This window comes from Scyliorhinus torazame, chromosome 23, assembly GCF_047496885.1.
Source record: "Scyliorhinus torazame isolate Kashiwa2021f chromosome 23, sScyTor2.1, whole genome shotgun sequence".
NCBI lineage: Eukaryota > Metazoa > Chordata > Chondrichthyes > Carcharhiniformes > Scyliorhinidae > Scyliorhinus > Scyliorhinus torazame.
Window position 1 is genome coordinate 14,613,559 of NC_092729.1, and position 17,092 is coordinate 14,630,650.

A 17,092-nucleotide genomic window follows, 5' to 3' on the forward strand; every position below is an offset into this window, starting at 1 on the left:
GCGTACAGTTCTGGTCTCCGCATTATAGGAAGGACGTGGAGGCTTTGGAGCGGGTGCAGAGGAGATTTACCATGATGTTGCCTGGTATGGAGGGAAAATCTTATGAGGAAAGGCTGATGGACTTGAGGTTGTTTTCGTTGGAGAGAAGAAGGTTCAGAGGAGACTTAATAGAGGCATACAAAATGATCAGGGGGTTGGATAGGGTGGACAGTGAGAGCCTTCTCCCGCGGATGGAAATGGCTGGCACGAGGGGACATAGCTTTAAACTGAGGGGTAATAGATATAGGACAGAGGTCAGAGGTAGGTTCTTTACGCAAAGAGTAGTGAGGCCGTGGAATGCCCTACCTGCTACAGTAGTGAACTCGCCAACATTGAGGACATTTAAAATTTTATTGGATAAACATATGGATGATAATGGTATAGTGTAGGTTAGATGGCTTTTGTTTCGGTGCAACATCGTGGGCCGAAGGGCCTGTACTGCGCTGTATTGTTCTATGTTCTATCATAGAGACACTGGAGCGGCTCGGGCTTGGAACAGGGTTCACCTCCTGGGTAAACCTCCTATACAACACTCCCATGGCGAGCGTACGGACCAACAACACCAACTCCCGATACATCCAACTGCACAGGGGCACCAGACAAGGATGCCCACTGTTCCCGCTGCTGTTCGCTCTAGTGATCGAACCACTAGCAATTACGCTCAGAGCAGCAAAAAGCTGGAGGGGGATCCGAAGGGGAGGCAGAGAGCACAGAGTTTCACTCTATGCAGATGACCTACGCCTCTAGATTTCGGACCCACAGAGCAGCATGGACGGAATCATCGCGCTCCTGAAAGAGTTTGGCGCCTTCTCGGGCAACACACTCAACATGAGCAAAAGCGAGACCTTCCCACAAGGAGGGTGGCAGCGCTAACGGGACTGCCGTTGAAACAAGCCCAACACAAATTGCGCGACATCGGGATGCAAATAGTGCAGGACTGGGCGGTATCCACAAATGGAACTTCACCAGTCTGACAGAGGAAGTAAAGAAGGACCTGCAAAGATGGAACACACTCCCACTCTCCCTCACGGGGAGAGTCCAGACGATCACAATGAACGTGCTGCCCAGGTACCTCATTCTACTTAGATCCATTCCGATATACATCCCCAAGGCATTTTTCAAAGCACTAACAAACTAATTATGGCTTTAGCATGGGTGGGGTGGGGGGGGGGCGGGGGTGGTGCTAGGATCCCAAAGAAGGTCCTGCAAAAGAACAAAATCCTGGGGGTGGGGTGGTTCTCCCAAACCTACAACTCTACCACTGGGCGGCGACGGCTACGCGAATACGGGGATGGATCAAGGAGCCAGAAGCCGAGTAGGTGGGCGTCGAAGAGGCCTCCTGCAAGGGGACCTCCCTCCGGGTGCCCGCCACGGCAGAACTCCCATCCCCACCCAAAAAACACTCCAGCAGCCCGGTGGTGATAGCCTCCCGCCAGTCCTGGAATCAACTACGGCAGCAATATGGCCTGACCAAAATATCAGACAAAGATCCCATCTGGAGCAACCATCCGTTCACACCAGCGCTAACTGACGCCACCTTTAAAACGTGGTGACAGGACGTAGGGTCACTGACAGTCAGGGACCTATATACGGATGGCAGGATCGCAACACTTGGCGAACTGATGGAGACATTTCAGCTAGCCAGGAGGAATTACTAATGTACCTGCAACTCACAAACCTCCTACGAAAGGAGAGAAGGACGTACCTACAACCGCCACGACAGACATGACTGGAAGAGTTACTGGACGCAAGCATCCCAGATAAAAGGAACTGCAGCGACATGCATGACCGACTGGTAGAAAAGGCCGACACCGCACTGGCCGAAACAAGTAAGAAATAGGAGGAAGACCTGCGGATTGAAATGGGGTGGGGTCTCTGGAGCAAAGCACTGCATTGAGCAAACTCCACCTCCAGGTGTGCAAGGCTCAGCATGACGAAACTAAAAGTGGTACATAGAGCCCACTTTTAACAAGAACTCGTGTGAGTAAGTTCTTCATGGAGGTGGACGATAGATGCCAATTGTGCAAAGGAGGCCCGGCCAACCACGCCCACATGTTCTGCTATTGCCCCAAACCTGCTGGGTAATGGACAGTCTTCTTCGAGGCAATGTCCAAAGTGGAAGCGATGAGGTTGGAGCCATGCCCGAAAGTGGCGATCTTCAGGGTTTCACACCAGCCAAATCTATTCCGGGGGAAGAGGGAGGACGCCCTTGCCTTTGCCTCCTTGATCGTCCGCCTAAGCTGCAGACTGGCTGTCGGACCTCTTAGAATCTCGCTATGAGAACTTCAATATCGCCATCCGAGGGTCAGGCGACGGCTTCCGCAGAATGTGGGAGCCATTCCCCAAATTGTTCCGGGGCCTGTTTGTGGCCAAGGAATAAGCAGAAGTATAACCAGGTAGCCAAGAATCAGGGGGAAGTAGCCAAGGCGGGGTAGGGAGGGATAGACCGGGGGAGGAGTGAGGGGGAATAACAGCTAAACCCAAGAGAAAAGAAAGGCGAACCACAGAAGAAGGGGAGGGTAAGGGGGCAGACGGGACGAGGGGAAGAGGGAGGAGACCGGATGCAATAGAGGGGAACCAGGGGAGGCAAGAGACTGACAGCCGGAGGGAGGGCACGTGAAACTATAACAAAATTAGCATCTACAGGAGCAGAGAACAAGGAAAATACGGGCGAAAGATGGGGCGAGCGGCTGAAGCGGAGGTGATCGCGAGACGACAACGGCAGTGAAAACCGGGAGAAGCAAGCGACAACATCAACACCAGGTCCATTCACGTATTGTCCTCTGTAATTGTTATGTAATTGTTCCCGGGCACCCAAATGTACATGTACCTCCCCAGTCCCCCCCCCCATAAAGAGATGCCTACTTATGAGCTAGATATAATGTTGCTGTTGTTGAGCTAGCACATAATACACTTCCAGTTATTGTATTCCTTTTTTTTTGCTTTGTGTTTTGTGCGATTTCCCTTCTCTTCTGTGTATATATATATTTTGTTCAAATCCCCCCAGAAAACAATTATTTTAAAAATGTGTACATGTGCATTGCATAGCAAGATTCCAGAAAACACCTCAGCTGGGGCATGGAGACAGGAGAACATCCCATGTCCTGTGTCTCTCTCTTAACAACCTCCCACTCAACCCCCCCCCCCCATCTATTTCCCCCATTAGTCCACCAATTCACTGACGACAAATCACAGTGGTGTTTTTATCATTTTATTTGAGAAGAATTATGCAGAGAAATAGCTGCAGATAGAGAGACACATGTGGTGGTGGGTGGGAGAGGGAGGGACACAGATTGCGGAAGAAATCATGAGACAGAGAGAGAAGAAGCTGTTCATTCCCTCATTCCCTCATTATCCGATCGACTGTCTGAGGATTGCAGTTCTTGTAATGTTACACTTTCTGAAACGATGCAACTGGTCAGTGACCCCCCACCCCCAGACCCGTGCTCTTTGAACCCTTAACCCAACCCACAGCTGTTCTGTTTGGCTATCTCTGCCTCTGTTTCCCCAGTCATTCCCATTCTCTCCCCCTCTAATATTAACTGTTCTTCTCACCCTCCATCCTCTATCTTTCTATTACGTTCCCCCCTCCCGCTCTCGCTGTCTCTATTTTACCACACCTCACCCACTGATAATGACAAGACAAAATGTTTCCTGGGTTCAGTCTGCGGAACATTTCTCAGTCAACAGTCATCTGTATCGAGCACTTTTTAAAGTTGACAAGCGTTTACACAGAGACAGAGGTAGAAGAGACAGAGGTAGAGAGAGCGAGGGAGTCAAAGATAGAGAGAGTGGGTTCGGTGGGGTTACTGGGTTATGGGGATAGGGTGGAGGATTGGGCTTGGCGGGAGTGCTCTTTTCGGGGGCTGGTGCAGATTCCATTGGCCGAATGGCGTCCTTCTGCACTGTAAATTCTATGATTTTATGAGTAAAGTCCCGCATCCCGCATGATGATCCTCGGAAAACGGAATTAAAATGGAGACTGACTGTGGTGATTATGCATGTCTTCATCGGTGTGTATCGTGATCTTTCGAAGAATATAGTTGTCGGCACGACCTCTGACCAGGTGGTGGCAGTAGAGATCTGCCACATGACTGGACGGATCCGAGAGTCGGTAGTGGGTCGTACTGGAGGACAGTCGCATTTGAAACAGCTCCAGGAGGATGTTATTATCAATTTCCGTTTGTATTATAGTTCGTTAATTATCTTTCCATGTGTTGATCTTGTTATTAAATTATCTTACCAGTCAGAGATCTCGATTTTCTGTGTGCATCTGCAATAACATCGGCAATAACAGAGAACGTAACAGACTCGCCCCTCATTGAAACCCAAGAGGACCAACAAGCTGTGTGTTTCTCTCTCTCCATCAATTCTGCCACCTCCAGGGGCAGCACGGTGGCGCAGTGCATAGCACTGCCGCCTCACGGCACCGACGTCCCAGGTTCGATCCCGGTCCGTATAAAAGTTGCACACTCCCCGTGTTGCGTGGGTTACGCCCCAGAACCCAAATATGTGCAGGCGAGATGGATTGGAAACGCTAAATTGCCCCTTAATTGGAAAAAACGAATTGGGTACTCTCAAGTTATAACAAAATAGAATTGAAGAAATATCTGTCACCTCCTCCAGTTTCTGTCTCTCATTCTCTCTGCTTCTGCGACTAGCTGTGTCAGAGGAATCTACTTCCACGGCCATCTGTGACACATGATGTGGGGATGGTGGCGTCGGGCTCGGGTTGGCAGAATAAGAAGCCTTACTACACCAGGTTAATGACCAGCAGGTGTATTTGGTATCACAAGCTTTCGGAGCGCAGCTCCTTCATCAGGACAGACAATCATCTGATGAATGAGCTGCGCTCCGAAAGCTGGTGATTCCAAACAAATCTGTTGGACTTTAACCTGGTATCTGTAACACAGCAAGATCCCAAAACAACAACATGCTGGCAGCTAAATGTTTCCCCCGCTTTAGTTGTCCTAGAAAAAGGTTCTCGGCCACCTCCCACCGCTGCTGGAGACAACTTTAGGAACTTTTACTGCAACAATTACAAGCCAGCTTTTTTGTCAATGGTAGAGAGAGGCAGGGAGAGACAGGTTATCGGAACGACACGGGCAGTTAGAGACAGAGGGAGAGGCAGAACGACATACATGAAAAGGAGATAGAGATTTAAAAGAGAGAAATTTTCAGTTCAACTGTCTCAGGTTTGTAGTTTGAGTAAACTCGCACTTTCGAAAACAAAATGTAACCGGACACTGACTGCACACAGCGTGTCCCCACCCCCAGACCCCGTGCGTGGGCCCCCTCACTTCACCTCACATCCATTCTGTTTGCTCATCTCTCCCTAGTTTCCCATGATGCTTCCATTTAATTCTCCCCGTCTATTTTTCACTATCTCTCTCCCTCTCCACTATCGTTCTGTCTTTCTCCCTCTCTCTCTCTCCCACTCTCTCGACAAATCAAATTGGAGTTTCCTATTACATTGATTGTTGGATGAAATGTAGACAGAAATGCCTGGAAAGAGAGAGAGGAAACTGGAGTGACAGAGGTAGGGACATTTCACCCTCAAACCCATCAGAAAAACCTCGAATCTCACCATCCTGTCTGAAGCACAAACACCACTTTAGGATCGAGGACAAATCTTTACACAGGGTCCGGCCTATTTATTTCAAATCCACTAACTCACCCCCTCCAGACTGCTTTGGACTCCATGAGGCTGAGGTTTTTTAATTGGGTGGATGCCATTTTGCATTTCAGGAAAGGCCGCAGGTAATTGATGCACAGATGTGCAAAGAGATCCAATCTGGATGGGACAGGAAGGCGAGGGGTAGGTGGAAGGACATATTCTCTTGCCAGCGATATTCCTCCCTCAAGAACCCATATCCCCCCCGCCCGAACTCCGTGAACGCCATGGGTATTCCGAGACTGGACACACATCCACGCTAATTCGCAAAATAGCTAAACCCTCCTCTTTAAACTGATAAATCGGCTGCCCTATCCTTCAGAGAATTATTAAAACCATATTCCCAGCACTCCCTCCCTCCAAGTATTTATTTCTATTTTTTCCCATATAAGGGACTCCCAGAATGTTGTCAAGGAGTCTCCCTTTCCCGACCTACCCCCACCTCCCTGAGCCTAGTGCTGGGCACTGACTCCACACTGCAGACTCCCAGATGCTGTGCCTTTATGCACCCCCCTCTACGCCCCGCGGCCCACCCACCAAAGTTCACCTCTATATTGCCATCTATACCTGTTTCCCTCACTCCCTCCTTTCATTCTCTCTCTCTTCAACAATTTATCTCACTGTGGGAGATAGACAAAGAGACACAGTGAGAGAGAGACTGACAATATACAAGCAGAAACTCAGTAAAGGTCAATTCAAACAGTTCCCTCGGCTTTCACAAGGAACCGTGATATTAATTACAGCAAAACACGGACACTAATTCGCGATTGGCAAATTAAACCGAGTGCAATTGTAAAGTTTTTCATTTCAGGCCCTGTGTGAGAGGTGCAATTAAATCTGAAAAGTTCCTGTCTGGAATTAAGTCTGAAAAGTTCCTGTCTTCCCATTTATAATAACTGTCCCCAACACACTGCAAATGTTTAATATGTATAATTCCACACTCAGATCCACCCGCAGTCAGTGAATTAAAGAGTAAGGCGGCAATTGAGGGAAGTCTGCACAACAGGATTCCACAGGTAGTGTCACAAAGGAGCAGGACTCCCCCATATCCTGTGTCTCTTTATCCCTCTGAACCCCCCCCCCCCCAACACTCTACATTTATCTCTGTTTATCTCTCCCTCACCTGTTTCCTTCTCTAACCCCACCCTCCTCCTTTCCGTCAATTTATTTCTTCTTCATGTGTGGATGAATATGAAACGGAGAGGGGGATGGCACAGTGCATGTCTACAAAGCAGGTGAATACACAAACATGGGTTTTTCAGATACAAAGTGAATTTTAAGTGAGGGTTAGGTTTAAAGTGAGTGCGAAATGAGGGTCTACCCTCTCTCTGTTTCTCACATGGTGGGATACAGACAGGCAGAGAGAAAGAGAGGGAAATGAACAGTGGGACTCTCAAATAACTCAATTCAAAATGCTTCCTGCACAAGCCACTAAATCCTAATTTGTTCGCAGGTTGAAAATTGAGGCCATTCAGAGAGGCTGCATTAAACCTCAGGGACAAAGAACACCCCCCTCCCCCCACGTCCAGTTAAAGAGAACTATCCCCCCCATCCACAGTTCAGCCCCCCGTCCCTGGATGGGGCGAGAGTGGGAGCCGAACTAACCTTCCACCCTCCCACGAAACCAACCCGTCAATTAAAATTATCCCAATTTATATTTTCTTAAATATGTCACAAGATTATATGTAAAAATAAATGGCTCAAAAGGGAGAGGTAGAAACATGGAGTGACAGAGGAAGCGACATTTAACCCCCAAACCCCCTCAGAAATCATGCCAGTCCCACTGCCCTGTCTGAAACGCAAGCACCACTCTGGGATTGAGGACAAATCATTACCCAGGCTCCGGCCTATTCATTACAGGCTGACTCCCTCACCCGATCCCATATACTTTACACTCAGTGAGCTAGTGTAATGTTGATTTATGTGGTCGCTAAGGTGATACGCAGCAAGATCCCACAAGCAGCAATTTAGTCCTACGAAGGTGGGACGGTAAGGTGGGCAGAACGGTGGGGGAGATATTCTTTCCCCAGCCTGATATGCTCCTTGCTCCATCCCCCAATCCCCTATACCCATACCCCTGAACGCAATGCGTCACGCCGAGTCAAGAGACACATTCCCTCTGTTCCCAGAAGGAGCTAAACCCAATATTCAAATTGGAAAACCAGCTGCCCATTCCGTTCGGAGAATTTTTTAATCGCCCCGTCAGCACTTATTTCTGTTTTGTTCCAAATCAGGGAATCCCCAGAAAGGTATGATGGAGAATTGCAGTACTTGGAAAGTTTTACATTGATTGAAGGGTTAACGAGACAGTACAGAGCTGGGAAGTGATACATAGGTATCGGCAGAACGCTGGGAAGACAGAGAGAGAGAGCAGAATGGAAATAGACAGAAAGGGAATTTGCTGTAATTAATATCACGGTTCCACTGTCTCCCTCTCTATCGACCCTCCCTCTGTCTTTCTCCTCTCCCTCTCTCTCATCTCCCTCTCATGTCACGCCCCTCCCTCACACTCTTTCTGTCCTTCTCTCTCTGCATCTCACATCCCAGTAGTTGGAAGGGAGAGAGAGAGAGGGTCGCACACAATCATCTAAGAGTCTCCAACACAGGAAACTGAATTCAAATGGCACGCTGCGAATTTCATCTCACCCTCATTTAAGTCTCGGCGTAAAATACAGGTTTATTCCTGTATTATACCGGCTTTAAGTTAAAGGACTTTGATTCCGGGCCTTCGAGATTATTTCTCAGTCGATGAATTAATTTTCAAAGTGAGACCACTGTGTTAATTTAGGGAATTCTGCAGAAACATGTGCACAGGGAGAGCCCAATAATGGTGACACTTTCAAAATTTAGTTCGGAGATTCTGATAGTTGCTGATAGTTGATTCCCTCCCTCCCTTCGGCCCATCGTGTCTTCATGGAGGCATGAAAGGCCCTGACATGCCCACCTAACCCCACTATCCCGCTCTTGGCCCAAAGCCAAAACGTTAGAGTGTGGCAAGCACACATCCAAATGTTTTTATGAGGATGTGAGGCATCCCGCCTCTGCCACCATCATAGCCAGTGCGTTGCAGACTATCACCACTTAATGGGCGATTACGTTATTCACCCGCTTTCCTCCCACCGTCGCCACTTTATTCTGAGCGAAAACGATGATGGACAGTTTGACTGAAGAATGGGTAAGTTTGGATGGCGTTTGCGCGGATTTCTGACCAATCAGAATCAAGGAGCATGGTGATGGATAGGTTGATTGCAAATGTCAGGTCTGTGTATCTGGGAGGCAATTAGTTCCTCCAGTGAGTGTGAGGGTTTGATGATGGGACAATTTGAGCGGCCAATGGGAGGTGAGTAATTTTGTGTGGCTGGTTTTCCCTCTTAAGATTTTACACATTGATGAATAGGAGTAAAGCGAACTGAAAGCACATTCTTCATCTGTTGTCTGAACTGAGTCTGTGTCACGGCGTATATGAGAGTGTTTGTACAGCAGCTCAAGAGCTGCAGCATGAATCCCAATTGCAGAACATAATTCGCGATCCGTAACGATTTATACCCCAAGAGATCCATCCTGACCCATATAGTGTAAAACATTAACACTGACCATAATAGAATGAAATTGGCCGAGATAAGAAACAATAAAATTATGGATTTCCTTCGACTCTCCATCTCTGGGTCTCTGAGACTCTCCCCACTGCTGTGAGCCCGGAGTCTCCTGCGGGCCCTGCTGCTCAGGACAATGTGTCTGACGGTGAAAGCATTGAGCAGCAGAATCAGGACAAATGGAACACCCGGGTTTAGAATGTAATGGATAAACTCGATTGTTCCCCAGAGCAGAGAGAAATAAACATCTATCGTGACACCGCAAAACCAGGGTTCGTTCGCCATCCAATACAAACCTGTGAACATAAAGTACCAGAAAATGTTCTTCAGACAGCTCACCACAGCCACTGTTCCCAGAACCACAGCCGCCGTTTTCTCGCTGCAATAGTTACATTTCAGAGTCGGGCAACAAATGGCCACAAATCGATCAAAGGTGAAAGTGACGGTGAACCAGACAGAACAGTCAGTGGCTGCATAAAGCAGCACGGCGTGGATATTACACACGGGGGTTGACAGCAGGAAAGTAAATTGTTCCTTAAAAACAATGGGAATGTGTCTCCAAATCAGATCGAGAATAATGACCAGTAGATCCCCCACTGCCATGGCCATCAGGTATGAAGTGACACATTTGGATAGTCCACAGTTTTTTCTCTTCAGGGTCACAGTTGTGATGATGTTAACTGAAATGTATGGAAATAAACAATTACGTTATACTTAAGGCTGGGGAAGACATTATCTGATTGATTGAGTTGGTGCTAACAAAGACAAACACATACACACAGATACGCACGCCCTCAGACACAAATGCGCACATTCACACGCTCACAGACACCACAGACACAAAAGCACAAGTGCATAGACCCAATTAGACTCAGATACAAACACTCTAAGGCACAAAATGTGTAGACTTTGAACACATCTAGCAAATCCAGACTGTGCCGCCAGGTGGCGCTTAACAGCAGAATACTTTTATTCAACCGCAATCTGCAACCTCATGGCCTGGCATATTCCCCACTCTACTATTATCACCATGCAAGGGGACCGACTCTTCTTCAATGACGTGCAGGAGTGCATGATAGGAGTAACATCAGGCACAACGAAAAATGAGTTATCGACCTGGTGAAGCTACAACACAGGACTACTTGTGTGCCAAACAGTATATGCAGCAAGTAATAGGCAGAACCATTATCATTCCACAATAAATACATTAGACCTGAGCTCTGTAGTCCTGTAACATCCAGCCACGAATGGTGGTGGACAACTCGAGGAGGAGCCTCCGCAAATATCCACAACGTGAATGGTGGAGGAGCCCGGAGCCTAAGTGCAAATGACAAGGCTGAGGCATTCGCATTAATCTTCAGGCAGAAGTGCTGAGTAGATGATCCATCTGGGTCTCCTCCGGAGACCACAGCATCACAGATATCAGTCTTCAGCCAATATTATTCGCTCCACCTAATATAATTAAACGCCTGAAGGCACTGGATGCTACAAAGGCTATAGGCCCTGAAAATATCCCAGCATGAGTACTGAAGACTTGCGCTCATGAACTTGCCACACCTCTTGCCAAGCTGTTCCAGTACAGCTACAACACTGGCATATATCTCGAAATGTGGAAAGTTGCCCAGATGTGTCCTCCACACAAGAAACAGGACAAATCCAACCCAGCCAATTTCCACCCCATCAGTCTCCTCTCCATCATCAGCAAAGTGCTGGAAGTTGTCATCAGCAGTGTTATGAAGCGGCACCTACTCAGCAATAAGCTCACGGACTCTCAGTTTGCGTTCTGTCAGGGTCATTCTGCTCCTGACATCACTGCTGCCTTGGATCAAACATGCACAAAATAGATGATGCCAGAGGTGAGGTGCGAGTGACTGCTCTTGACATCAAGGCGGCACTTGAGCGAGTATGGCATCAAGGAGCCCGAGCTAAACTGGAGTCAATGTGAATCGGGGTGAAATCTCTCCGCTGCTTTGAGTCATAGGTGGCACAAAGGAAGTTGGTTGTGATGGTTGGAAGTCAATCAAATCAACTCCAGAACACCACAGCAGAAGTTCCGCAGGATACTGCCCTTTGCCCAACCATCTTCAGCAGCTTCATCAATAACCTCCCTTCCATCACAAGGTCAGAAGTGGGGATGTTTGTGGATGACTGCACAATGTTCAGCACCATTCGCGTCTCTGCAGATAATGAAGCAGTTCATGTCCAGCAAGAGCTGGACAACATCAACTTGGGTTGGCAAGTGGCAAGTAGATTTTATGCCACACAAGTGCCAGGCAATGACCATCTCCTACAAGAGAGTTTCAAAACACCGTCCCTTGACATTTAATGGCATTACCATCACTGAATCCCTCACAATGAACATCGTGGGGGTTATCATTAATCAGAAACTGAACTGGACTAGTCACATTAATACTATGGCTACCACGGCATGTGAAAGACTAGGAATCCATTGGCGAGTAACTCACCTCCTGACCCCCAAAACCTGTCCACGATCTACACGGCACAAGTCGGGAGTGTGAAGGAATTCTCCCCACTTAACTTGATGAGTGCAACTCCAACTACAATCTATAAGCTCGACACAAAGCAGGACAAAGCAACCCACTTGATTGCTCACCCATCAACAAACATTCAAACTGTCGACCACCGACGAACAGTGGCAGCCGTGTGTACCATCTACAAACTGAACTGCAGGAACTCACGAATGATGAAGATTGTCAGAGAATTCAGCAGGTCATAGACATGCTACTAAATTGGGCTGAGAAACTGCACATGGAATTTAACCAGAGCAAATGCGCGGTGCTGCATTTTGGTCGATCCAATTCAAGTGGGAGCCACAAATAAACACCAGAACCATTTGGAGCATATACACAAAGAGAGATCGCGGCGTTCATGTCCACAGATCCATTAAAGTGGCAGCACAGGCGGATATCGTGATTAAAAAAGCATGTGGCTTGCTTCCCTTCATCGGACCGGGCATCAAGTATAAATGTCCTCAAATTATGTTTCAGTTATATAAATTTTGGTTGGCCGCATTTGGAGTACTGTGTCCAATTCAAGCCAGCGCCCTACCAGAAGGACGTGGCGGCTTTGGAGAGAGTACAGAAAAGGTGTATCAGGATGTTGCCTGGTTTGAAGGGTAGTAGATATGAGGAGAGGTTGAATAAACTGGGATTGTTCTCCCGAGAAATACGGAGCTCAGGGTCGACCGAATTGAACTTGAGAGATGTATGAGGTGTATAGAAAGGTTTGAGGCTATTTCCAAGGGTGGAAATGACAATTATACAGGGCCACACGTTCAAGGTGATGGGGGAAGTGTTCAGTGGAGATGTGCGGGTGAATGTTTTTACAGAGAGGGTGTTGGTGTCCTCGAATTTTCTGCCAAGGTAGATGGTTGAGGCAGATATGTAAGCGACATTATCTAGATCGACACAGGAACACGTGGCTGTGAGTTTGGAAGGTGTTATCTATGGAACAAAGAAAAAAGAAAAATGCAGCACAGGAACATGTCATTCGGCCCTCCAAGCTTGAGCAGTACGGTTGCACAGTGATTAGCACAGTTGCTTCACAGCTCCAGGGTCCAAGGTTCGATTCCCGGCTTGGGTCACTGTCTGTATGAGAGTCTGCATGCTCTCCCTGTGTCTGTGTGGGTTTCCTCCGGGTGCACCGGTTTCCTCCCACAGTCCAAAGATGTACAGGTTAGGTGGATTGGCCATGCTAAATTGCCCTTAGAGTCCAAAATGGTTAGGTGGGGTTACTGGGTTACGGGGATAGGGTGGAGAGGTGGGCTTAAGTAGAGGGTGCTTCCCAAGGGCCGGTGCAGACTCGATGGGCCGAATGACCTCCTTCTGCACAGGGTATAGAATAATGCAGGAGGATGAACTGAAAAGAACACGTGATCGGCGAAGTCTTGGAGGACCGAAGGGCATGTTCCTCTGCTGCACTGTTCTTTTCTCTTTACTCCCTAGATAACACCTTCCAAAAGCACGACCATTACCATCTAGAAGGAAACGTGCAGCAGATACCTGGGAATAGCATAACCTGGACGCTCTCCTCCAAGTCACACACCACCCCGATTTGGAAAGATATTGCCCTTCTTTCACTGGGGCAACACCCTGGAACACCTTTCCTCCCAGAACGGTTGGTATACATACACGTCAATGACTTCAGTGATTCAAGAGGGCCATTCATCACCACCTGAAGGATACCGAGGGACGATAATAAATGCTTGCAGAACAAGGGACATCCACATCCCGTAAATGAATAAAAACAACGGGCACAGAAACCCAAATACAGGCAAACGGAGACACAAGTACAAACACTCAGACACACGGACTCAAAACAGAAATACACAGACACAGAGGCACAAATACACACACTCAGATACAGACACGGAAATACACACACTCACAGCGACACAAATAAGCACACTAACAGACACACAGACACTAAAACACTCACTCACAGAGAAACAAATAAACACATTCAGGACAATACACAAACTGAAAGACACAAAGAGACACAAATGCACGCACTCACAGATACACAGATACTCTAATACACACTCACACACACACAAACACTGATACACACACTCGCACAAATGTCACTAATGTCACTAATGCACACACTCACAGACACAAAGAGTCACTAATGCACACAACCACAGACACGAATAGACACACTCACACACACATACACAAATACATACACTCACAGACAAAGAGATGCACTAATACAACCACTCACACACACATAATCTCCACACTGAAAAACGCACATATACTTATACACACACATACACACAGAATATACACACTTACACATGCATATGCACTAGTACACACACACACACTGACAGATGACAATACACACACTGACAGACACACGCAGATATACTAATGCGTGCACTCACATAAACATGCAGACACTAATACACCCACTTACAGACGGAAAGAGGCAGGAATACACCCACTCACAGACAAAAAGAGGCAGGAATACACACACTCACAGACACAAATAGGCAGTAATACACACACTCACAGACACAAAGAGGCAGTAATACACCCACTAACAGACACAAAGAGGCAGTAATACACACACTCACAGACACAAAGAGGCAGTAATACACACACTTACAGGCACAAAGAGGCAGTAATGCACACACTCACAGACACACAGAGGCAGTGATACACACACTCACAGACACAAAGAGGCAGTAATACACACACTCACAGACACAAAGAGGCAGTAATACACACACTCACAGGCAGACGGATTAATACACACACTCACAGACAGAGAGACAGACACATTAGTACACACAATCACAGACACAGATCGGAACAAATACAACACCCAGACAAACAGAGATACTCGTACACACTAACAGACAGAGCGAGCGACAAATAAATACACTCACAGAAAGACAGAGACACAAATAAACAGACTCAGAGCCTCACAGAGACACAAATACACACTCAAAGAGACATAAATAAACACACTCACCGGCACACAAAAACACAAATTCCCCCTCTGTGAGAGTGAAAGAAAAATTCCAAAGTGAATAGACGGTGAGATGCAGGGAACAACAGCAGAGTGGGAAAAGCGGCGGCGGAGAGCAGGCAGGCGCCCCGACGAGACGAGAAGGAGGTTCGGGTAACCCTGTATGGGAAAGGGATGGCGGACCAAACAGCGAAGCGAGAGCAGGACTCAGCGAACAGCATCTCCCCCGCACAGGCAGAGGAGTGGAGAAACGTGCCACAATAGGAACTAAGTGCCATAAAGGAGGCGCTGAGTACGGAGCTCCACACACTGATGAAGGAGGTGCTGGCGGAGACAATACACAAAATGCAGCAGACCATCAAAGGCCTGAGAAGCAAGGTGGAGGCCCAGGAGAAAACGATGCTGGAGTTGGAGAGGGCCGCCTCAGATCACAGCGGCAGGGTGATAGCTCTGGACGCTGAGGTGAAAAGGTTGGTACGACCCAAAAAAGCCGAAGAGGGAAAATGAAGGACCAGGAAAACAGGTCCAGATGGCAGAATGTTAGAATAGTGGGTCAGTTGGATGGGACAGACGGCAGAGACCCAACAGGTTACATCGCAGAAATGCTGGGCAAGTTAGTGGGAAGGGAGGAATTCCCATTCACCCAGAAATAGACAGGGCGCACAGGTCACTCTAAACCATGCCTAAAGTCGGCGAGCAGCCCAGAGCGATTATCGCAAGGTTACACGGGGTTCAAGGCCGGGCGAAAATCCTAAAGTGGTCGAGCACATGGGGAAGGGAGGAACATGAGGGTGTACCAGCACATTGGGGCTCACCTGTCTAAAACAAGGGCTGAGTTCAACGGGCCACAATCGGCACTCTCCAAAAGCAAGGTGGAATTTGTGATGTTATTCCTGGCCAGACTCTGGGGAGCATTCAAGGGGAAAGATCTGTATTTTAACACCTCAGCTGAGGCTAATGAGTTCGTTCGATCGAACAAACTGGGGAGGAACAGCCGCAACCGCAATAAAAGCCACAGGGACGGAAAACACAGGGATAATCGGACAAAGAGCGGAGGACAGACCGCAAACAAGGACAATAAGATCATGGTACGAAGTCTTACAACACCAGGTTAAAGTCCAACAGGTTTGTTTCGATGCCACTAGCTTTCGGAGCGCTGCTCCTTCCTCAGGTGAGATGCAATGACTTCAATGACTTCAGTGATTCAAGAAGGCCATTCATCACCACCTGAAGGATACCGAGGGACGATAATAAATACTTGCAGAACAAGAGACATCCACATCCCGTAAATGAATTAAAACAACGGGCACAGAAACCCAAATACAGGCAAACGGAGACACAAGTACAAACACTCAGACACACGGACTCAAAACACAAATACACACAGACACAGAGGCAGAAATACACACACACAGACACAGACACGGAAATACACACACTCGCAGCGACACAAATAAGCACACTAACAGACATACAGACACTAAAACACTCACTCACAGAGAAACAAATAAACACACTCAGGACAATACACAAACTGAAAGACACAAAGAGACACAAATGCACGCACTCACAGATACACAGATACTCTAATACACACACACACACACACTGATACACACACTCGCACAAATGTCACTAATGTCACTAATGCGCACACTCACAGACACAAAGAGTCACTAATGCACACAACTACAGACACGAATAGACACACTCACATACACAAATACACACACTCACAGACAAAGAGATGCACTAATACAACCACTCACACACACATAATCTCCACACTGAAAAACGCACATATATTAATACACACACATACACACAGACTATACACACTTACACATGCATTACTCCTTCACCTGAGGAAGGAGCAGCGCTCCGAAAGATAGTGACATCGAAACAAACCTGTTGGACTTTAACCTGGTGTTGTAAGACTTCGTACTGTGCTCACCCCAGTCCAACGCCGGCATCTCCACATAATAAGATCATGAACTGTGCACATTCGCTTTGTGTTTTGCGCGTGACTGTGCTGCCTCGTTTCCGGGCTTGTCTTCTCTCTCAACGGGATTGGGGGTGGGGTGGGGCGGGCGGGGGGGAGAGGAGCAAGGGAAATGAGGGGGAGAAAAGCACACAAATACATACTCTCACAGACACAAAGAGGTACAAATACGCATACTCCCAGACACACAGAGACACAAATATACACTCTCACAGACACACAAAGACGAATATACACGCACTCTCAGACACACAGAAGCAGAAAACACATACTCATAGACGC